Source organism: Dreissena polymorpha, chromosome 10 (assembly GCF_020536995.1).
Source record: "Dreissena polymorpha isolate Duluth1 chromosome 10, UMN_Dpol_1.0, whole genome shotgun sequence".
Classification (NCBI taxonomy): domain Eukaryota; kingdom Metazoa; phylum Mollusca; class Bivalvia; order Myida; family Dreissenidae; genus Dreissena; species Dreissena polymorpha.
Window position 1 is genome coordinate 51,424,370 of NC_068364.1, and position 24,413 is coordinate 51,448,782.

The window sequence follows — 24,413 nt, forward strand, 5'->3', positions numbered from 1 at the left end:
TACGATAAGAATGCCTAATAGGTCAAACGCTTTTCCATTGCCTTTCTCAAGTCCCAGTCTTACACAGAGCAAAATTCATTTAGACAACTATCTAATTGGAATAATTTTAGGTTCATGAGGATCAATGTTAACGCCAGTACTTCCTTCAACATTCAGATTTACAAAACTCCTTATTCGTTTAATTTCTTGTTTCATAAAATAAATAGTTTTGATGGTTCATAAAGTCATTATGATTTAAACGTCGTATTTCTTAACACTTTAGTGTGAAATTCATGAAACAACAAGATTTGTGTTTGTCAGAAACACTATCAGTATGTCCCATTCTGCGCCGCTTTGAAGCTATATATTTGACCCTGACCTTTCAAAATGTGCAGCTCCATGAGATACACATGCATGCCAAATATGAAGTTGCTATCTTCAATATTGCAAAAGTTATGGCAAAATGTTAAAGTTCGAGCAAACAAACAATCCAACCAACCAACCAACCAACAGGGCAAAAACAATATGTCCCCCCTATAGTGGTGAGGGACATAGAAATAAAAAGCAAGGCAATCAAATCACATCGATAACAACATTGAACTTCAATCATATACCTTTTTGGCAAATATGGAAGTTATGTATTAAATAATAATAACAATACAGTGTTGTTGTTTTGTCATTTATTAAGTATACAGATCATTGCAAGATTCTGATGGCTTTTCTTGAAATGCATCACCAGCCGTCTGGAAAACTGAAAAAAAGGCAATGGATGCTCTGTTAAGTTATGGTCAAAAACAAATTATTTGCATTTTCTGTACAAAAATAAATTAACAAGGCTCACATTATACTGCAAGCAATTCATAAGTTTCCTGCTGGTGACCCCCCCACATCATTAACAATAGTGCATTGTCTGTATATTACCATCAATTCAATATTGTATGATTCAATCTCAATGCTTTGTTTTGGTTAAAATTGGTACAACGAATCATCTTTATATTAAGCTAACTCACGTGCAATAGTTACTGAGAAACGGCTCCGAATGGTAAACAAATCTTAAATGTCAGTTTACTAAGGGGCCATAACTCTTGAGCTTTGAAGGTATAAACCATTATAATGTCAGGGTCAAAAGTATTTTATGTGCTGTGTTTGTGTTGAAAGTGTTTACAAATCCATGGAAGTGTTAGAGATATGTAGAAAGAATTAAAAGCATTCTACAACATGTGTCATCATTTTCAGACTCTACCTGGGACATTTTAAAGGTTATTCATCAATGAAATGAATGTATTAAGTTGAAAAAAGGCCATATTTAAGGTAATAAAACAATATATTGGTACATAATTTGAACCAAACTTCTCAGACAGTTTCTCATAATGGATTTTAATCAAAGGTTTACCAAAAATAGATTTTTTTTAACAAACAAAAAAGGCATGCCATGGCTAAACTATTAATTAAATCTTACATACCATAGTGATTTTATTTACAAATGATCAAAGAAATGAGTGAAAATATATACTGTCTATGCTCACAAGTGAAAAAAAATCGCTACCAGAACCAAAAAGTTTCACTTTATTTCATGACTCTCTGAACAAATTGTATACTATTATAGTTCTTGAATACATTCATATTGGCGAATTTGGCAAGAACCAGAATGAAATGTCGCTTTGATTTTCAAAAATTTGATTCTTGAATCATATAAGATTTGTTAAAGGGCATATTGACAGCTAAAACGGAATTTTATTCTCTGAAATAAATTTATGCGTTAATAAGAACTTATTTGAATGTTTCTTAAAGCACAGACCTTGCTTTATATATTGTAAATATGTACATTACTAATTAACAAGAGCTGTCAGAGGACAGAGCGCTCGACTATTCGAGTGCTTGACAGTATAACGTAAGCCATCATGGAGAGGGGGTATAATGTGGGTGTGTGGTCATTTACTAGATGATCTTCAAAAAAAAAAAGAAAAAAAATGAGGTTGGGGGATTCTGGGGTGGGGCGTGGGGGATGGTTTGGGTGGAGTCCATTGTGGTATGTCAGGTAAGTGTTGTTTTGTGTCAAAGTATGAATCCGATGTAATCATAAATAATGAAGTTATGGCAATTTAGGCACAATTTATTAATTTGACCTTGAGATTCAAGGTCATTCAAAATTCAAGGTCAAATTCAACTTGCCAGGTACAGTACCATCATGATAGTAAGAAAGTATTTGAAGTTAGAAAGCAATAACCTTGTTACTTTAGAAGTAAAGTGGATCTAAACACAAAATTTAACAAAATATTCAAAGTTACTAAGACAAACAAGAATATCAGTGAAACTGATGGATGCTTCCCGATGAAGCGCTTTGTCAATGTATGTGTAAATAAACACCTAAAAAATCTATTATTAACCACGGTGACCTTGACCCAGTGCCCTCAAACCTCATCAACAGGTAGAGGTCCATGCAAGGTACCTACATGCCAAATATGAAAAAGATCGGTAAAGTATTGAAGGCGCTATGAGAAACGGTAGCAAAAGTGTGTCGGAAGGAAGTCTATTATTAGCCTCGGTGACCTTGACCTTTACCCCAGTGACCTCAAACCTCATCAAAAGGTAGAGGTCCATACAAGGTACCTATATGCCAAATATGAAAGCGATTGGTAAAGTATTGAAGGCGCTATGAGAAACGATAGCAAAAGTGTGACGGAAGGAAGTCTATTATTAGCCTCGGTGACCTTGACCTTGACCCCAGTGACCTCAAACCTCATTAAAAGGTTGATGTCCATGCAAGGTACCAACATACCAAATATGAAAGCGATTGGTTAAGTATTGAATGCGCTATGAGAAACGGTAGCAAAAGTGTGACGGAAGTAAAGAAGTAAGTAAGTAAGTAAGTAAGTAAGAAAAGACAAACTGGCAACTATATGCTCCGCCGAAATTTATTTCGGGGAGCATAAAAAGGGCCATTATTCCGTTAAAAAGCCAACCAGAGTTATGCAACTTTTATGATAGTTAGCGAGTTTTCCAAGTCTGAAAGCAATAGCTATGATACTTTACGAGTCAAATAGACCGAAACACAAAACTTAACCAAATGTACAATTATCTACGTATAAAAGGGCCATAATTCTGTCACAATGCTTGATACAGTTGTTTGATCTTGTTTATAGATTGGGATCATGTTGGTGAAGAAGAACGCACAATTTATTAATTTGACCTTGAGAGTCAAGGTCATTCAAAGGTCAAGGTCAAATTCAACTTTCCAGGTACAGTAACATCATGATAGTAAGAAAGTATTTGAAGTTTGAAAGCTATAGCATTGATTCATTAGAAGTAAAGTGGATCTAAATACGCAATATCAAACAAAATATTCAAAGTTACAAAGACATACAAAGGGCCATAATTCCATTAAAAAGCCAACCAGAGTTATGCAACTTAACTTGTACAGTCCCCTTACGATAGTTAGTGAGTTTTCCAAGTCTAAAAAGCAATAGCTAAGATACTTTAGGAATAAAATGGACCAAAACACAAAACTTAACCAAATGTTCAATTATCAAAGTATAAAAGGGGCTATAATTCTGTCAACAAATCTTGATACAGTTGTCTGCTCTTGTTTATAGATTGGGGTCATGTTGGTAAAGCAGTATGCAAAATATGAAAGCAATATGTTAAAGGAAATATTTGAGGTGGTATTTATTCTATTTAGGACATGCTGATCAGGTAAGAAGCATTCCAAGCTTTAAACAAGTCAATAACAACCAGAATTAACTGGGTGAGTTTGGGCGCATTGTTTCTGTACATCTCTAGACAGTGAACATTTAATGCAAGTTTTACGACAAGAAATGTTTGTGAAACACCAATGTCCTCTTTACATGACATTATATCCAATTCCTAGCAACCTTGACCAGTGGAGAATCATATTTTTTGTCCTGTCATAAACAAACATTAAACCCAATGTGAAGACAAAAAGAACTTATGATATGACTCGGACAAAGCTATCACATATAGAAAAATACTTTTTACCTGACTTTGTTACCTTGAACTTAAAGGTATCTATGTAAAAAGGAAAATATGGTTCTTTTTCTTAAGGTAAGCAACAATTATACCAAATACTGAAGACTGAGGAACAAACATAACTTAAGCTATCACTTGGACCAGGCTGTCAAATAAAGAAAATGTTAATGTGACCTTAACTTTTGAAGTTCAGTTATCAATCGGACAAGCTTAGGTCTACAAACAGATGGACCAACTAGATGTATAGTAAACAAGGCTATTGTCCCCTACCGGCTTCACCATTGTCAGAAATTCCACCATTTTCAAATGTTTTTTTCGGGGTTGCCATAGCAACCACAATTTTTCACGTAGGAACAAAATGAAATGACGTGCATAATGTCCATATTGCCATCTATCTATGTTGTAAGTTTCATGAAAAAATATTAAGAACTTTTAAAGTTATCGCAGGATCCAGAAAAGTGTGACGGACAGACAGACTTACAGACTGACAGACAGACAGACAGACCGAGCGCAAACCATAAGTCCCCTCCGGCGAAACCGGTAGGGGACAATAATGAGCGGATACAAATTTAATGGATAGAACTGAATGTTCAAACCTTTTTTTTTGTTTGAACCTGATTAGTTTTGCAAATCGCATTAATTAATTGTGGTGAGCACTGGTGTTTTGCTTCTTGGAACAATGTAACGGGATATGTGATTTACTAAAAAGAATCAAAATCATAATGTGGCAAATGAATATTTATCTTCAAGTGTGAGTAATGGCAAATCCAAACTCTGCATATTGAAACAATATGGTAACCATTTGAGTGAGATTTAAAAGAAATATTTCAATGGGTATAGGATTTACAGAGCAGACACAAAGTGTCTTGACCATTACTTAGTGGCCTAGGACCTTTGACCTGAAAGCATGAATTATGCATATAACCTAATTGTGGCGAGTTGTTGAATGAGCTTTCTTGCAAATATAATGGTATGTAAAAATTGAGTATTAAGTGTGACTTTGACTATGAGACGAGTTATTCCAAACCTAAGCTTTCCATTTTGGCTCGTTATGCATTTATACTTCACATTGCACCCTCTGTCAATTACCTTGAAGACTCCCGTCACACGTTGGGGAGGTTGCTGCTGGGAGATATTTGTTAGGTCCAGGAAGCGCTCGGAAGCAGTCAATTTAGCATTAAGCATCTTCCAGCTCCCTGGTATGGAGAGAAGGGTATTGGAGTTTATTATGCATAAAACCGACAAAATTAAATCCTCATCTAAAAAAAGATGTCCACGCCCCACCTACTCGTTTGCGCGGCGGCACGAATTACCCAAATCTACCCAAATCTACCGAAATATTGCCAAATCTACTCAAATCTACCCAAAATCCGTTTGCAGCATTTTCATCTCTATTCACCGCTGACATTGACTGCGCATGCGTAGAGATTAATTAATCCCTTGTAGAGTTGAATTTATCCCTTGTGCTGAATTCATTTCTAGTAGGGATTAATTCATCTCTAGCGACGAATTCATCCCTAAGAGAGCTTAATTCATCGCAATTAATCCCTAATTGAGATGAATTCGGTGAAAACGGGGTGAAAACGGATTAATCCCCTAAAAATCGGCTGAATGAGGGTTATTTTTTAGGGATTCTTAAGAGATTAATCCCGGAACAAAATCCCTAACCCCACTGTACCTAGATTTTATTAAAATGTGTATTACGGGCGAACAAAAAAAGATCAAAGGTTCAATCGTAAATGCATTACCACAACACTGGCAATATGTATAAATAGAGCTTTATAGCACAATATTACATTGTTAATATAGCATTTTATTTAATGCTTTCCGGTGGTTTATAGAGAAATATCAGTGAATTAAAACTGATAATTTCACTGTTAAAACACTGAAAATTATCAGTGAAAATTATCGATAATTTTAACTATTTTACCGGCACTATTTTTTTACCCCTTTGTGACCGCCACACATTCTTCCACCAAGAGCAAAAACTCTTCAATGAATATTTATATCAACACACGGAGTAACTTCCCTTGAACATACATATACACACTGTTAATGTTATTTACGCTATAAAAAGACTCCGCATATTTATACGACAACATGATATAAACAAATTTTGGCATCATATGATTATTTATTTTTTAAATGACTTTATCGGTGTTTTTTTTCTTTTCACTTGATATGTGTTGAATTGTAAATACAAAAAAGTTATTGTTTAACGTTTGTTTTCTTGTTATTTGCAACGCTTATTGTAAAAACGATAAAGATATTTTGGGGCGCCCAAAGGGAAATTGGTTCGAACGGATTGGCAAACGTATAAAAATATTAATTTGTGAGCATAACATAAAAAGAAAATGTGTTGGATTGGGTGGAATATCGATTTTAATTCACTCGTGATCATAGAAAAAAATATTTTCTATGATCACTCGTGAATTAAAATCGATATTCCACCCAATCCAACAAATATCCTCTATATTAAGGCGTTATTGTTGGCAAGGTACAAATACACAATAGGTAAATAGGTGAAATATTTAAAAAAAGGTTGTGTATAATCGGCCCAATATATAACTCAGTCTTGCAGAAGCTTTGTCAAAATATTGATCTTCATATTATGAAAGCGATTATTGAACATGCGTTAAGTGCGGTCAAAATCAAGAGAACTTGCTCAAGTCTTCGGCAAAAATTATCTGTAAACTCAGCTGAGCGCTTTAAGGTCAGCATGACTTTCTGCGTTTGTTTATAGCAATCTTATATACTGTCCTTTTGATAACACAGTATATTAATGAGTGTTGGCGTAATAATTAAGTTTTAAAGCTTTTCAACATATAATCAAGCCCTAAGTTTTTAATATGTTTAATTGAACATGGACATGTTGAAATGCTAAGAAGATGTAACGAGCATACATGATTGAAGAGCAATAGTCTATGTGCATTATTGTATAAGTAAACGGTAATCGACAGTAAGAGGACACATGTACACTGTTTGTTTGCAGGTTTATTGTGGGATTATTTGGTTTGTCATGTATTTGCATGTTTCAATGTACCTCAGTGATAAGGCCACTACGATGGAATACTTAACAAAAAGTCATCCATTTATTTTAAGCGAGCATATAATATCGTATTATTTTGTTAGATCATTTACATAGTTAATTAATATAAACTATAAACACACTACGGAAGCAATATTACCAGCGGATGAATGAAAGTCGAATTCTACTGAATTCCAAATAACGTTTCCCGGGAGAACAGAAAACTCCATTATGTGATATGTACTGTGTTGGTAAACTATCGTTATTATGTGTACATACGTTTTCAAGACACACACACACACAAACACACACACACACACACACACAAACACACACACAACCCCCCCCCCCCACACACGCACACGCACACGCGAACGCACACGCACACGCACACGCACACGCACACGCACACGCACACGCACACGCACACACACACACACACACACACACACACACACACACACACACACACACACACACACACACACACACACACACACAAACACACACACACACACACACACACACACACACACACACACACACACACACACACACACACACACACACACACACACACACACACACACACACACACACACACACACACACACACACACACACACACACACACACACACACACACACACACACACACACACACACACACACACACACACACACACACACACACACACACACACACACACACACACACACCACACACACATTTACAATATAACAAATGACAGTCAATATAACGGTATAGGTGTTGATGTGATTGCTATCATAATTAATGAAGTTAACACTTATTGACTGATTTCTATATATAAACAGATTGCTGCCTTAATTACTTAAAGTACCCATATAATAAAACAGTTTCATGCCCTGATATTCAAATAAATAAAGATATTCCCAAAGTTCAAGGTCAAGGTCTAGAAAATTATTTTGTCATCGATATTTGAATATCCCTCCCTCTGTTTGACTGCTTTTTTCAGAATAATAGCAATTGCATTGTGAGGTATATAACTTAAAACCACTTTAAAATATGCGAATAGTTTATAGTTACCCAATTTATTTAGTTAATGGTGTTAACAGAAACAAATAACTTTACAACAAAGTTTAAACTTTAGTCATTAGTATAATGTGTTATGACCCCAGTTATCAGTATACTCATAAATCGCAGTTGTTCCCCGTGTAATGTGATTCACAAAGAAAAATGTGAATACATCAAACAAAACTGAATGAACAAATTAAGTTTGCGGGTAAAACATTATTACCTTGTGTGTGCATATTTCGAAATCTATGTTATCCTAGCTCTAGCCGTCTTATGTGTGGACCAGGAGTGTGACATGCCACTCCTATCTATTAAAACTGCACGACCCACACATGTTGGGGTAAAATATAGCGGAAATAACCAGCTATTTATAGGTAAGTAACAGAGTGTCGATGTTGGTGCGGTCTTGTGTTGTTGGGTCATCCGGAGTACCCGGATTAAATACCACATGTCGTGCTTGATGACCACAAACCAACCGGACACTCACATGCATCAGTGAGAATTGATTGAAGCCGGTTCGCATAAGTAAAATACGAGTACATAAACCAATGCGTTGAGCGAACATTTATGCATATACCGTATAGCTGGTTTATATGCATATGTACCCAGATAGAGCAAATGTAACGGTTCATTGACCTTTTGAAATCATCAACTAGAGTGTATTATCGTCTTTCGGTTATATGTACACATATTTGATACATTTAGCAACTGTTTGAGAGTTATTTATATTAGTGGAAAATATGTGTTTCCAACATATTATATTTGAAAAAACTAATATATTCTAAAGTAAATCAAAGAGTGTTCGAAATGTATGAGTTAGTACCGTTTTAATTTTGTACTAACATTGCAACGTTCATTTCTAGAAAACAGTTGTGACATTGAAATCAAATATATAATTGATTTAAAGTTTCCCTCACAGATAAGTCATTTAAATCGTGATCTATCCGTATACTAGAATAAATTGTGATAACAGATACTGTATATTTAAAGTAAGCTGTGTGTATTTAAGTGATATTATGGGCATTTTTCACTGTTGAAATGAGCTGAAAAGAATTAACAGGTCAAAACAGTTAGTTAAAATGTGGTTACTGGCTAATTATCTGCAACTCATCATGCTACCAGTTGTTTAAATTTTTTTTATTATATTCGTTATTTTACATGACTGGACAGTCCTCTAAGCCGATATGTTCCTTAAAACAAAATTGTTTCTTTGTGTCGTATGAACGAATCTGTACTAAAACTAAATTTAGAAACACATCGTAAATCGAATCATTTCTGTCGTCAGTTGTCAAAACGAAAGTGTGGTTGCTATTCAAATGCATTATTTTTCTCTTTTCCGGATATTATTTTAGTACGTTGATGCTGTATTAACAAATATAAGTGTATATGAAGTGAAAGCACCAATCAAAAAGACGGTTTCGATAGACACCTATAAACTGTTAGATGCCCATACTATTACTTTAAATTACAAAAAATAACTTGTTAAACTGTTGGGTATGAGCACATCTACAAATATGACGAGTGCCGCGAAATATCGCTACCTGGGCTCAAATGTTTCAGCAAAAGTAGAATTAAATCAGATAATTTAGTTCGTGTTCAACATTTTATGCATAGCCTATAGTATATATGTAGCTTTCGTTCGGATTCGTATGTAACATTACTCATCGTACATTTTGAAAACATCTCAACACGTTTGTTTTCTGATGCGTGTACATTGTTATGGTATAATGAACTGATGAGAATATAGTGATTGTTGTTCATGTAAATATGCCATGTTTCATAAAAAACACAATTAGGTGCTTCTGGAATTGTGTTCATGTATTTATTCTTTTAAATCATGTTTTGACTGATTATATAAAATATGAAATGAAATGCAATTAAGATGTGTTTCCGGAAAAGTTTAACAACGCAATAATTGTTTTATGGTAGAGTCTGCATATTCGACAGTTGAAAAATGGGATTATAATGATTTCATTTACATAATAAGGGCAATACAGTGTAAAAGGCACTCAATGAAGTTACATGGAACGAATTTTTCTACTGTATATTTTAATATATTGGCCGATTATTTTAAACAAAATAGAAAAAGATACTGATATAACCATTATCTATTATTTTGTGTTATAACCCCCAAATAACCATTATCTATGGTGTTGTTTTATAACTCCCAAATGACCTTTATCTATTATTTTGTGTTGTAACCCCCAAATATTTCATAGTTCATTTTATTAACATTGGTTTCCTTTTTGTTTTACTGGCATCCGTGTGCAGTTTTCATTAATGGAACAAAACTGTGTAGGTTTTAAAAAATCTGCTTCATCTTGTAAGCGTAATTTTATATTTTTCGTCAACTTCAAGGGGAGATGATTCTGAACTTATTCTTACTTTGCTCATTTACGATAGGGGTTGAGTACTCATTGATATGACAACACTGTTTAAGTTTTAATGTGTTTACGAACCCCCTCACCCTCTCACACATATATTTCATGGGCATACTAAAAACAAAAAATGGTTACAATAAAACAGCATATTTATTTAAACTAAAATGTCTTCATCAAAACAAAAAGTTAACATAGAACACAAATAAAATAATTAGATTCTACTGGGGCTCTAACCTTGGGCCTCTCACATGTGAAGCGAGCGTGTAACCACTACACTACGGAACCGCTTAAAAAATCAACTTCTAACTAAGATATTAAAAAGTGACTGTAGTGTAACGGTTATCAATAAAGCAATAAACCGTGTAATCGCTGTCGTCTTGTAAAATTGAAGAAAATACGCGTTAACCAAAACTCGAACAGCAAACGTCTGCGCTATTGTTAGAAAAACCATAAAATAAATATATTTTGATTATGTTTTGTTTTTATACAAAACCAGAAAGTTTCACCGGTTCGCGTATTTGCCCAGTCCCTGTGATCTTTTATTATTGCCCAGTCCCTGTGATCAGTTATTAATTAAAAGAATTAGCTTTGCATTATTGGCAATAAATGTTGTAGTAAACGTAATAGGCACAAATGCAGTACTTATTTACACTAATTTACACAAATAATCACCACTATGCAAGATATTCTGACAACAAAAATATCTACATTGATCCGTAAAATAACCTCCTCCCATAAGCGAAAAAAAAACGTATTACATACGAGTCGCCGCACTTCAGTGCGACGCCAAAAACAAACTTCTTTACACTTGAAGTAGATTTAATATATTTTATCATAAGTTTTAACAAATAAAACACGTTTATCACCGACTCAACTATTTAACTAACATGCTTGATAGCAAGCTTCTGTATTAAACATCAATACAAATGTAAACACAAGTATCAGCCCAGTGCAACTACATGTAGTTTCATTTAAGTGTGCAAGCAAAGAATGATTATTCGGTTATAGGAGAAAGAAATAAACTTAGTTGTGGTACAGTTTTGTAATCTTTTTTTTTTGCAATTTCGGATTTTGTATATTTTATGGCAAACAGATTTGTGTGAAACACAGACAAAATGTAATGTATTTTTGTTGAACAACATTCTAAATGTTTTTACAGTAATAGGAAGACTTCTTTACGGTTTCATCTGTCAATATAAATAACATTTAAACTAAGTTAAACATGATTTATTATCCTTGAAATTGTAAAACAAAGCATAAACAATTCAGCCGCGACAGATTTCCAAACTATACTTCTGTAAATTGATTTCCATGTGTTTCAATGCTTTAGGCTGCACGCCTCAATAACTAAACTAAACTAAGCTAAACTGGTTTATTTGATTAAACGCCCATGTTTATGCGAGCATATTCAATGGTGTTGTACATGTAAATATAACAACAAATTCATAGAAGTTATGAGGTAAAAAGCTGACACCATATAAATATAGGTAGTAACTACAATCTGATAAACACTTTAGAATAACCAAACTAAATAGATAAAACAAAACACTACTTAAATTAAGTTAAATAAATAAGTAGATAAACAAATAATGAATTAATGAGTGATTGCATGTATTGTGGGGTTTAAAAGGTTTACAGTCAACTCGTACCTAAGTCAACTCGCACGGTAGTCAACTCGCACGTTGTTTGGTCAACTCGCACGGAAGTCAACTCGTACGGTAGTCAACTTGTACCTTATATAATATATATGTGAGTGTAAGTTATCACGTGTAAAATGATGTTAACTAAATTAACCATTGTTATTGTATTTTTTATTTAGATCGGACGTTAACACTTGCAATGACTTAAGTAAAGTATTGTTTAGTATTTCCCACAATGGGCAATGACGCATGATACTCTGATAGCATGCAGTAAACACGGTTATTTTTGGCTTGGTCAAATCAAACCAAAGCTTTAAAGTAATGCAATATTTGAGTACCCTATCAGTGATTGCATTAGCAAGTAAAAGTTGTGCACTACAAACATCCTGACCTTAACTGTACAAATACAGCGCTCTTGATCAGGAACTTGGAAATGAATAAAAGTACTATTAAAACATGACAAAAAGAGTAAGCAGGTAATGTAATGGAAAACGTATTCAAGTGTGCATTTATATAGTTATGTCTCAATGCACGTGTCGTCACAGATTGCAATGCATGCAGTTTATTAAAAAACATAGTGTTAGTAATTAATATTTCATGCCTTAACTCATAATGTTTGTTTGCGCAAAATAATTTAACAATAATCAAATGTGCATTTTAGTTAATACTCTAATAACATTGTCCAACATTATTACAATTAGAACATGCGTTTAAGTTCTATATTAAATAACTAAATATAAAATTTTATAGCATGACTTATTAAAATATTTTAAAAGTATTTTGTTAAAGACGCTATTTCTTAAGTTACCAACTGTAAAATATAAAGTACATCATGAAATGCATATGGTACTTTCCGGTTTCGGATGTTCTGTGTTACCATTTTTGGCAACTATCGCATTCAATAGCTTGCTGCCTTGGACTTAAACTCCTTGAACACAATATACATGGATAATCCATCACAAACAAATACGCATTTATTCACTTATGCGCATGTATAGCACAGATATGTGGATAATGATAATCTATTATTAACTCAGTCGATTAGTATAACTTTAATTGATTAATGTTTGGCCATTTTAATTATTGTTCATTGTATATAACACCTTTCAAATGTATCTGACTGCCTGATCGCTAATGGAATAGTGTTCCAGATTCTTGGGCCAGCGGTCAGAAAAGCCTTATCGCTGAATGTTCGTCGTTTGTTTACAAGCATTGTATCGCTCATCACATTATTGTCTGCAGATCTCAGGTTCCGCTTCTGAAGTTGGAGCGTTAATAGTTCCGTAAGAATAGCCGGTGCGTTTCCACGGGAACAGTTGTACATAAAGGTCAATACTTTGAAGTCAATTCGGGTCTTTACCGGTAACCAATGGAGATCGAACAATGCTTGCCTTGAACTTTCGTATTTATTCCGATTTAAAACTAGCTTTGCGCACATATTTTGAATTATCTGCATTTTATTAAGATCACGCTGGGCGGCTCCATACAATAATACGTTACAGTAATCTAGATGTGAAACAACTAATGATAAAACAAGAATCTCGGTGGCTTCACTTGTTAAATATTTTCGAATGCTCTTGATTTTAAAATAATTAAGCATAGCTGTTTTACATTTGCGCGTTATATGCTCCTTAAAATTAAGTGTTTTATCTAAAAATGCACTAAGATAGCGTATAAACTTTTGTTTTGTTTATAAGGACAGCCGACTCAGTCACACGCTTGTCAAGTTTTTTCCGACTACCAAACATTATAAATTCCGTTTTTGAGTTATTCATTTTGAGCTTATTCCCATTCATCCAGTTGTTAATGGTTATTGCGCAGTCTTGCAGGTCGTGTATTGCTTTTCGTTCCATTGATGGTGTTGGAATAAAGCGTATATTTGCAGTGTGATCATCAGCGAATCCATACACAGAAATATGCGGCGAAATGACATCGAAGAGCGTTCCTGCGTAAGTTAAATATGGCAAAGGTCCGAGACAGCTTCCTTGTTGTACAGAACACTGTGGCTGGCGTGGAGCTGATATCGTTGATTCAATTTTGACACGGTAACTACGCGGTCGTATATACGAGTCTAACCAGTTTAATGTGGTGGGACAGACGCCATATTGACTGTTAAGGACGTCAAGTAGAATGTTGTGGTCCACTGTGCCGAATGCAGCAGGGCTGACTCACATGAATGATGTCGCCGATATGCCAACTGGTTTTTCGGTAAAAGGTTATTGCTATCGGTGTGGATATTAAGTCTGAAGAGTGCGGCTTTTCAATCAATTTGGATAAAAATGAGAGATTGCTTACTGGTCTATGGTTCGAGAGTTCAAGCTCGAGACCAATTTGATCAAAGGTCGTACTGTCGCTTGCTTCGATTTCAGCGGAAAGACTCCTTGTTTTAATGAAAGATTCACTAACCTGGTTAAAAGAGGGAGTATTTGTGTCATTTAAATGTGATTTAAGAACATTTGTTGTTAAAATATCAAGTGCACAAGATTTAGGTTTTAATTGAGAAATAAGAGCTTTGGTCAGAAAAATATGTACCTGGCGCACACGATAGAACATCAACGCCATTTCCGGCTTCTGTTATAACAAGATCAAGAGTGTTTCCGGCAACGTGGGTACCAAAATCAATGTGCGGTACTAACCCCGTAGCAAACAAAGAATTTTAAAACTCGGTAATTGCTGTGTTTTCTTCTTGGATATCTAGATTAAAATCACCCATTATCATCAGATTTGAATAATTTAAATTAAACTACATAATACATAGTAATGTTCAACAGGATAATGATGGTTAACTGCGGAAAGTCTATTTGTTGTATTCAATAAAAACATGTGACAGCGTTATACTAAATTTCACTAAATTATATTTTTATAAAATAGTATAGTAACACAGATTAACCTCCTTGCATGCATACCCACTAAATATAATATGACTTTTGCTTTGTAAAGTATATGTAATTTACTGGTATTAAGTCTTATTGCCAAAGCTCTAAACATACATTCGTTTTGTGTTTAATCATCCCCAAGCCCTTCTTAATGACAAACAATAATTGCATATAACTGTAAAAAACAAGAGTTGGAACTCGATGCATTCTTATTGTTCATATTAAATTGGCATAAAAGTTCATTTTGGTCTACATTATAAAAAATAGCATTTCATTTGCTTGTTACAAATTCAACATTCATTTTCAGTTAATAGTGTCTGTATAAACTATTAATTTCTATTTTGTAGCATTGTTAACTATATCCCATTGTTTATCCCTCGTTTGCCGCTAAGAGAACACGTTTTATTAGAAAAATTCTTTGAGCACCCTTAACACACTTATCTGACCAATACTAAATATAATATAAAGCAAGATATGATATATTGCTGAAATAAACGACCGTCTTTGCCTCGTGAAATAGAACTTTTAAACTTAAATTCACGGCAAAGAAAAAAATTATCCTGCTCAAAAAGTTTATGAATATGCATGTGTCATTAATAAAACATTATCGAAAAGAAGACGGGACGCAAGGGCAAAAGTCATGTGTGAGTTTTTATCGATAAGTAAATTTGAGCTAGTAATTAAGATGTATGTTGTGCTTTTTAAGGCTGAATACACTAGTTTATTCGTCACGTCAATTAATACAACATTTATGTTCATGAAAAGTAAAAGTATTAATTTCACCATCCGTAATAATGCCTATATCAATGTAGAAACAACACACATAGCAAAATCAAAGTACTGACAGTACTGGTGTGACGATGCTTTTGAGAGGATGGATATAAAAGCATCAAGTTAAGTTTATCTACATCACCACAATCACCACAATTGTGTATGTTGGTACGAAAAAAAAATTGGGTACAAAAATTTTGCGAAAAAAATTTGGTTATGAAAACAAATTTGGGTACGAAAAAATATTTGGGAACAAAAAAATTGGGACCGAAAAATTTTTGGGTACGAACAAAAATTGGGGTTGAAAAAAAAATTGGGTACGAAAAAAAAATTGGGTACAAAAAATTGGGTACGAAAAATTTTAGGTACGGAAAAAAAATTGGGGGAACGGGAAAGTAGTACCTGTGGGGAACTTGACCCACACTCGCACATTTTCGGCCCTTTCCGTCAAACATCAGATAAGTTCCTCGAAGGCAATAGTATGAAAACACATTTCGGAAGCGGTAATGCGGTCCTACCTATGCGTCAAAATGTAAGCGAAATATGTACACAAGTCTGTCAGGAATGATTGAATTAACGAAGAAAATCGTGTATTGATGTAAGTTTTTTGAAGAAATGTGCAGAAAATATATTAAACAAGAGCTGTGTTTGTGAAACACAATGCCCCCTGCAGCGCAGCTTTGAAGCCATATATTTTACCTTTGACCTTGCAGAATGACCTTGACCTTTCACCACTCAAAATGTGCAGCTCCATGACATACACATGCATGCCGAATATGGAGTTGCTATCTTCAATATTTCAAAATTTGACCTTTGACCTTGACCTTGAAGGATGACCTTGACCTTTCACCAATCAATATGTGCAGCTCTATGAGATACGCATGCACGCCAATATTGAAAAAATTATGGCCAATATTAAAGTTTTCGGACAGACAGACAGACGCTTTATATTTGACATTTGACCTTGAAGGATGACTTTCACCTTCACCTTTCACAACTGAAAATGTGCAGCTCCATTAGATGCACATGTATGACAAATATCAAGTTGCTATGTTCAATATTAAAACAGTTATGGCCATTAAAGTTTTCGGACGGACGGACAGACTGACACACTGACTGACTGACTGACTGACAGTTCAACTGATATAGGCCACCCTACCGGGGGCATAAACAGCAATGGCGATATTTTTCTCAGCCACATAATTGTTCATAGTTTGATATCACAAAATGAAAGTGAAAGTAGAACTGTCAAAAATGACAACCTGTCAACGTGTTGTTTTTGCTGGCACGAGAGGGCGATTACACTTAATTTGTTCACATTTTGACCATAGGCTTTGTCAATGACCTTTATAGTATGGGTAATTTGATATTATTTATTGCTATCATGTAACTGCATGATTGTGTATATGTTTACAATACACAAAGCATAAATAATGATATAAATATACTGATTGAGCTTATAATAATCTGAGAACTATAGCCAGGTCAATTAAGGACTTAAAATACCATTTTTTGTCCTGATTTCATGAAGAAATGACCATGCATGTGCTAGATTTCAAATTCAAGGCCCTGGTGTAACACATTGGTTACCGTTAAACTGTTACCAGGCTTATGAAATTAGTTTTTATTGAACTATCTAAGGAAATCTAAATCAGGCACTGATTTTTCTTTTTTTAATACAGTCATAGATCAGTTGTGGCCTCTGGGTAATGACCAATTTTTGCTTACTTGTCACACCCTTAAAACTTTCCACACGTCTATAATAGCAAATCTGGATTTAGGTGATCTTCAATGGTACATTTAAACTTTAGCTCTGTTACAAGAGTGCTGGTAAAGTCCAGTCACATATTTAAATATAGGCCATGTCAAAATCAAAGTGTCAAAGACAAATGAAAGATGCGTTCAATAATTATTGTCCAGTTGTTTACTACTGCTGTAAGTTTTTATATAATATGACGGATGAACATCATGTGAGAGAAAATTCAGATTATCATTGTATATCAGGTTTAGCAGCCTTTTAGATAACAAAGTATGCTAGTTTTCAATGTTGCTTCTGGGGATCAAACCCGTAGGGCTTTTAGGACATTCTGAAATTTTCTATCCTTCGAGAGCAACCAAACCAAAAATTTAGTAAAATATTGTCGACTCGGTTTTTTGAGTCGGTTCATGAGGGATAATGGAGCTTGATTGGTCATTGTCGGCTCTGGTACTACTTACATGTACCCCGGGTACTCTTAAGTATACTTACATGTAACCTGGGTACTCTAAGTATACTTATATGTACCCCAGGTACGGTAAATAAACGTAATTGTACTCGGTCCATATTAGACTGTACCCGAGTTGTATTCGCGCCCAAAATCCGATGTCGTAAAACGCGCAACCGATTATCTTAAGCACACTTCTCTTCAAAAAACACTGCATCAACATGCTTTTTGAGTATGTGTTCCGATAATATAGAGGCCATTCTACAGAAAATTGACATAAATGTGTATATATAATTATTACAAAAAAATAGTCGACAACGACTAATTTAGGGTTAAATTTCCCGGGTACATTTTAGTATATTTACCGTACCCGGGACACATGTAAGTATACTTAAGAGTACCCGGGGTACATTTACGTAGTACTCGAGCCGACAATGAACAATCGAGCGATACTGGAAGGTGCAACATCTCTCACGCCCCCTAGCATCGCCTTTAGCAGTATTCAATTCTCAACAGGAAAGTGCTAGAGTCATTGATCCCGAGGGACAAGAAAAACAATTGATTAATGTTCGAAATAAATAATTTGATTAATGACAATTCTATTATTTGAGCCAGGTCACAGGAAAAGCGCAGTCAAATCAGTATCCAATTAAATTATTTGTTATTGTCAGAAAAACGCTTTTAAGCAAACAGCTTTCAAGCGACTGCAGGCTGATCTAGATCTAAACTGGCCACAATCGCCTTAATGTCTTTTTTACTGTGGCACAGTTCATTTAACTTTAAAATGATAAAAAGTACTAACACTAAGAAAAAGAACAAACCAGTAAAGAGTTTGAAATCAATGTTGAATTTCAGGACAGCTTGGTGATTTGCAAATTCCCGATGAAATGTTGATATCGGGTATCATAGTCATTCAATAAGTCGCAAAATGCTCGAATACACTTTATAAAGCACAATGTGACTTATATTGATAACTAAAAATACCAGTATGCCAGTTTTTCCGTGTCAAGCTGTTACGATCCAGAAAGTCCTTCATTCACATCGAGTATATATCCTTCGAATTCCAACTATTGTTGTCATAAGCGGAGATTTAGTGAATAAATAATTCATATATCCAAAATGACAGCTTCTAAATAGCGAAACAAGCCACTTTATGCAGTAAGAAAGTTTTGAATCGAGACTCTCATGGGGGCGGCCATTGTTGAATGTTGAAACACGAACGACAACTCTGCTAGGACAATGTTATCAATGACGAGCAATCTCCTACGCAGTGGCGAATGCAAAAGGGAAGTAACGGAAAAATCGAGTTATCTCAATCGGACTGGCTCGGTCTTTTACATAGGTCGCCATTGTGATTTTTTTTTTATGGTTATCATACCTTGGAGCATCGTCAATAAGGTAATTACCCAAACACAGTAAGGTAAATACCCAAATTCATATCGCCACCTTGGTGCAAAAATGTACAATGTGACATGAAATTAGAAGGCACATGGTACATTTTTGCACCAATGGGGCGATATCTAAGATATTCAAGGACATGACTCAAGGGTTTTAATATTTTGTTTTCCAAAAATAAGGACAATGTTTGCAAGTATGAGTCAGCAGCAACGTAATACTTGATGCGGCTAAAGTTTAATTAAAGCTTGTAAAACACGTGCTTAAAATATAACTCTTGCACAAATACCCCAGCGCGCGTCGTTTCTTTTTGCGCAGTAAAGTTTAGCAACTAATGGGTGTTTAATTTTAAATGCGACATTATGAGATACCATCGAATGCAATCAAACTCTTGCCAACTACCGGGTAGCTCCATTAAAACGAACCAAACCCAAATATCCTAAATCACAATTATTCATATGAAAATCTACTGGCTAGACAGAAGCGGATGTGGCTTATACACTGTTTTTGCCCAAACATTGTTGTCATATTCACCCCCAAGCAAAACCGTTTGTAGTCATGTTTTTCGTTTAAACATGACTGATATAATTGTAACCAACGTCGATACATTTGATTTTATCAAAATGTACATAATTTGTTGATGACGGTTATACGGTTATATCCTGAGTAAGTTGAATATCTATTTTACGCGTCAATGATATATTTTATCATAAACCCGTTCTCCATTAAAAACTATCCATAAAAAATAATTTTGATAAGGATAAATTAAGCGCTTTTAACTTGACCTAATACGAATAAGTTATTTTGTAATTATAGATTATGGAGAACTGTTTCATAATAAAATATGTAAATCGTGTGTTTATAAAGTATGAGTCATATAACCTTTAAACCTTTACCTTCTTCTGGCATGCATAATAATTATGTAAGTCTGAAAATAATTTTCCATAACGAAAGTTAAGACATACATACTTATACTTATGAGAGTGATCCGGATTTTGCAAATATTAAAGTAAAATCATCACAAGTTATTGTAAATTGAAAATAATGCATTCTTATGTTGCATGCAATAATAAACTCGCTCAATATATGATAACATACAGCAACGTTCGATGATTGCACACTATGTGTAAACATGTTTTATATTAAGTGGCAACTTTAATTTAACATTGAAAAAACTTATTTAACGTACGCGTGATTGATAGTGAACGTGCGTTGGTACTTTCAAACGTAATTTGAAATGGCCTAGATAAATCCATCGATCTGTAAGCGTATTGTACGGAAATTTAAATATTGTTATTAGCGAAAATATTTCAAAATCAAAACAATTGTCTATGACAAAGATATTTCAAAAGTTTTCAATTTCGTTTGTAATGAAACAAAAAATCCGTATCATGCGTTCCATGTTATTAAACGAACCATTTAGTCGCTGTGTTAAGGGGCACCCGATAATTTTTTGAAAATAAAGCGAGAAGTTTAGGGTACAAATAACTAAGGTATTCGTTTTTGTATAGCCCTGTTGCGATTTATCTTACTACGGACCTGTCAATCAACTATTGCTTTTTATAGCTGTTTTCGTATAAACTTAAGGAAAACTTAACCGTTGACACCCGAATGTCGACATAACAGCCGCTTTGATATCAGATAAAATTTAAAAAGGTAGATTGACGCTAAATATGCATCTAATGCAATCCTATATGTTTATTTTCATGGTATATAAATTTGCACACTAATAGAGAGAGATATTAACCATGTAAGTGAGTTGATATTTGTGCATGCTTTACTTCCTCATTCAATCTTTATAAGTTATTTATAGTTACTACTACACTTCGTCAATGCATTACCATGATGACTCGTCAATCCATCTGCATAACTAGTTTCGTTGAAACATAACAATGACACAATCATATTCAATGTCATTCTTAGAGCAATACAATATTTGTTTTCTTTCTTGAGTTTGAGTTTATAAACATACATTAGTGATAATGGGTGCAACTGCATATACAATCAAAGCGCTGAAGGCGCTAACATTGTTCGCTATTGCAAAATCTTAAGCGCAACTCTTTTTTTCAAAATTAGGTGATAGCTTTTTTATTGCAAGTGTGAAATAAACACATCCCATTTATATTTATATAAAGTGTGTCTTAGCGCACAGGTCAAGATGTGTGTTCACTGTTTATCATCATATTTATGTAATATAGATAACTAAGACGAAATGACAACAGCTTGTCCTATTTAGACGTTCCGAAAGCATAGAAAATACCATCATAGCTATAGCCAACCCAGCCTGCGTATCTTGCTGTCTGGTGAGGAGATACATAATGAGACCATAAAACCGTGAGTGATTGAATAGCGGACATAATCGCCTCTAAGCAGACTGCGCATATGCATAGGCTAGGCCTTGGGTGGTATTCCAGAAGCATCTTAAGTTAAATTTTATTTTTATCCTTAAATTGGGAATTTTTCTTAAGTGTTTTATTTCATACTGCAATAGTTAGGCATCGAAAATTACATCATAATAACATCATTATGTCAATGTTATTTGAGGAATACCAAAAAAACATGCATGTCTTTATTGAGTAAAGAAATACAAAACATTGTAATTTTTAACTTAAGTGAAAATATTTAAGAAATGACTTAAGATGTTTCTGGAATAGCACCCCTGAGCTACGCTGGACGAAACGCTATAGGGCCCATTTTAAAATGACGCGGCAATGAAAATGTGATATGAATGTGTCGAAAGAATAGTGCGTGTTGATCAAATATTAATATATGTTATTTTTCGATGGCAAAGAAAGGAAACTGCATGTTAATCAAATATTAAAAAACGTTATAGTTCTATGGTGAAGAAAGAAAACTGTGTGTTAAGCAAATATTAATATACTATATATTTCGTTGATGAGGAAAGAAAATTGCGGGTTGATTATCAAATATCAATGAAGATATATTTCGATCGTGAAGAAAAAAACTCATGCGGTGAATAATGCAAAATTGTGAAATAAAAACATAATAGTTAAAATTTCGTTTTTAAGTTTATTATTTAGAAACGTTAATTCTCAAACTTTATTTCAAAGTCAGCATTTGTTATATTTAGTCGTTTTTATAATCCTTTTTAGCGAGTATAAAGCATTTTTGTCGTTGTCTATAGTATATTTGTAGTTTTTTGTGACAACGTGTTCACTGCTTTATAAATTGAGAACTGTGAATGTAAACAAACTTTACTTTATACTATTGCGTTGGTATCACCGGTTCTATTAGAAATACATGAGAAATCACCGCTACCAGTTGAGAACAAAAGAACGTTTCCAAGACATATCAGTTTGTACCCCGCTGTACTAGCAAGCACTATCAACCAGGTCGCGCAACAGACGCGTAATAGTGTATTTGACTCTCCATATCTCTTGCTAGTCAGCAGTATTTTTTATTTTCTCATATCTATAAATTGCCTCATATTTTGAATAAACTATGCCCTGCAAAATACCACGTGATTTAGACGCAGCAAATAGTGAACTATTTTAATCATTCATAAACTCTCTTCCGCGACACGTATAATTCAATTGTTTAATGGTATTCGCTCCGTTCAAAAATATTCCATTTAACGCGATATTCACATTATGTGTCCATGTGTGAATGAATATAGTGGAAGAACTGAAACCTCTGACATAAATGGCGAACTATTTCTCGGGGCAAGATGCGACAGATTTCAGGTTTATCTTTGTAGGTTGAAACTTTGGCTTGCAAAACGTTGTATGAACCTTAGTTGTTCGCAAGTGAACAAGTAATAAAGTTAAATGGAGCCAGCCAGCGCGCACCTGAACAAAAACCACAACGAGCTTTCGATTCTTAAACGGCTGATTAATATTAATTACAAAATAGAAACGAAACTATTGAATTATTCGTTTGTTTACTGGCAAGTTAACAACGGACATGTCACTCATTAACTATTAAATTAGTCTACACACTAGAATTATAGGTAAACAAAAGTACTTCAACGAACGACAATTGGTTCAACAGTGACTCTCTTTCTTTCTTCATTTTAGTAGCGTATTCATTCCATTTGACGGTATATATGCTTCTGCATAGGGTCATTCATCATGACAGTTTCGCGATACGTAGTTCAGTTCAATATTAACATATCATATATGATTTGTAGCTATTTTTGAAAAAACGACAACACCTTATTACTAAAGGATGTAGTCTCGTCTCAATGCTTTTCAAGGACAAGCATTTAATCCGGGCATGGCGAAATGAGTCATTTGACGAATGTGCACACACTAAAATTTGATTGGCCTATTGCAAATGTACGTCACTACTTCCTCTAATACGAAAGTTGGTTTGTACCAAGAAGCGGGATGACATGACTGGGTCGGAGAAGGACAATTGGTCCTATATAAACCGGTTGATCGAAGCGTACATTTAAACGTGTACAAAAGTATTATAATACTCGAGGTTGGAAAATTTGTGGAAATATGAAGGTACGAATTATTATTATCATAATTTAGTTTCTGAGCATTGAAAGAAGATTTGCAAATACTGCGCTTAAATACAGTGTCAATATTCTTGTCAACATAATATCTACAGCTGACATTTTAACCTGCATATTCAATACGCGTTCAACTTGCAAAAAGACAACGTTAACATATCATTTGAAAAAAATAAATTCACATTGATGCAGAGGAAGTCAGCTCATAACACATGTTTTCTCAATTATATATTTATTTTCTTTTTTCTTCCCAAAATAAATATGATTTCTTTGTTGTGACCGCACAATCTGTGCCGAACTAATGAAGAAGTTGACCATTTTTCTATTAAAATTAGTGGTGCATACAACTGAAATGTCGACATGTATATGTCTGAATACAAAAAACACGTGTTATTACAAATTAAATTAGTTAAATACTGTTTAAAGTGCATGTTTAAGCGATAGTTACGTCTTTAAATCGACAAGATTCGGTTCGCATCCGGAATAGATTTTTATCCTGAAACCTGACGAAATACAAGAGCTTAGGTTGTGACATGATGAAATTGTGATGTAATTTGCACAGCTTATCTGCTTGAAAGGGAAATCTCCGATTATGTTACAAAATAGCCAACATAG

At 34.2% G+C, this 24,413-nt stretch overlaps 1 long non-coding RNA gene across 1 annotated transcript; it reads right to left on the reverse strand.

Moving 5' to 3' along the window:
• Positions 1–644: 644 nt before the first annotated feature.
• LOC127847027 (uncharacterized) lies at positions 645–8,412 on the reverse strand. Its single transcript, XR_008033790.1, has 3 exons — positions 8,275–8,412; positions 5,056–5,162; positions 645–730 (listed from the first exon to the last, which is right to left on the reverse strand). It is a non-coding gene; the product is annotated as an uncharacterized LOC127847027 (long non-coding RNA).
• Between the last annotated feature and the right edge of the window lie 16,001 nt (positions 8,413–24,413).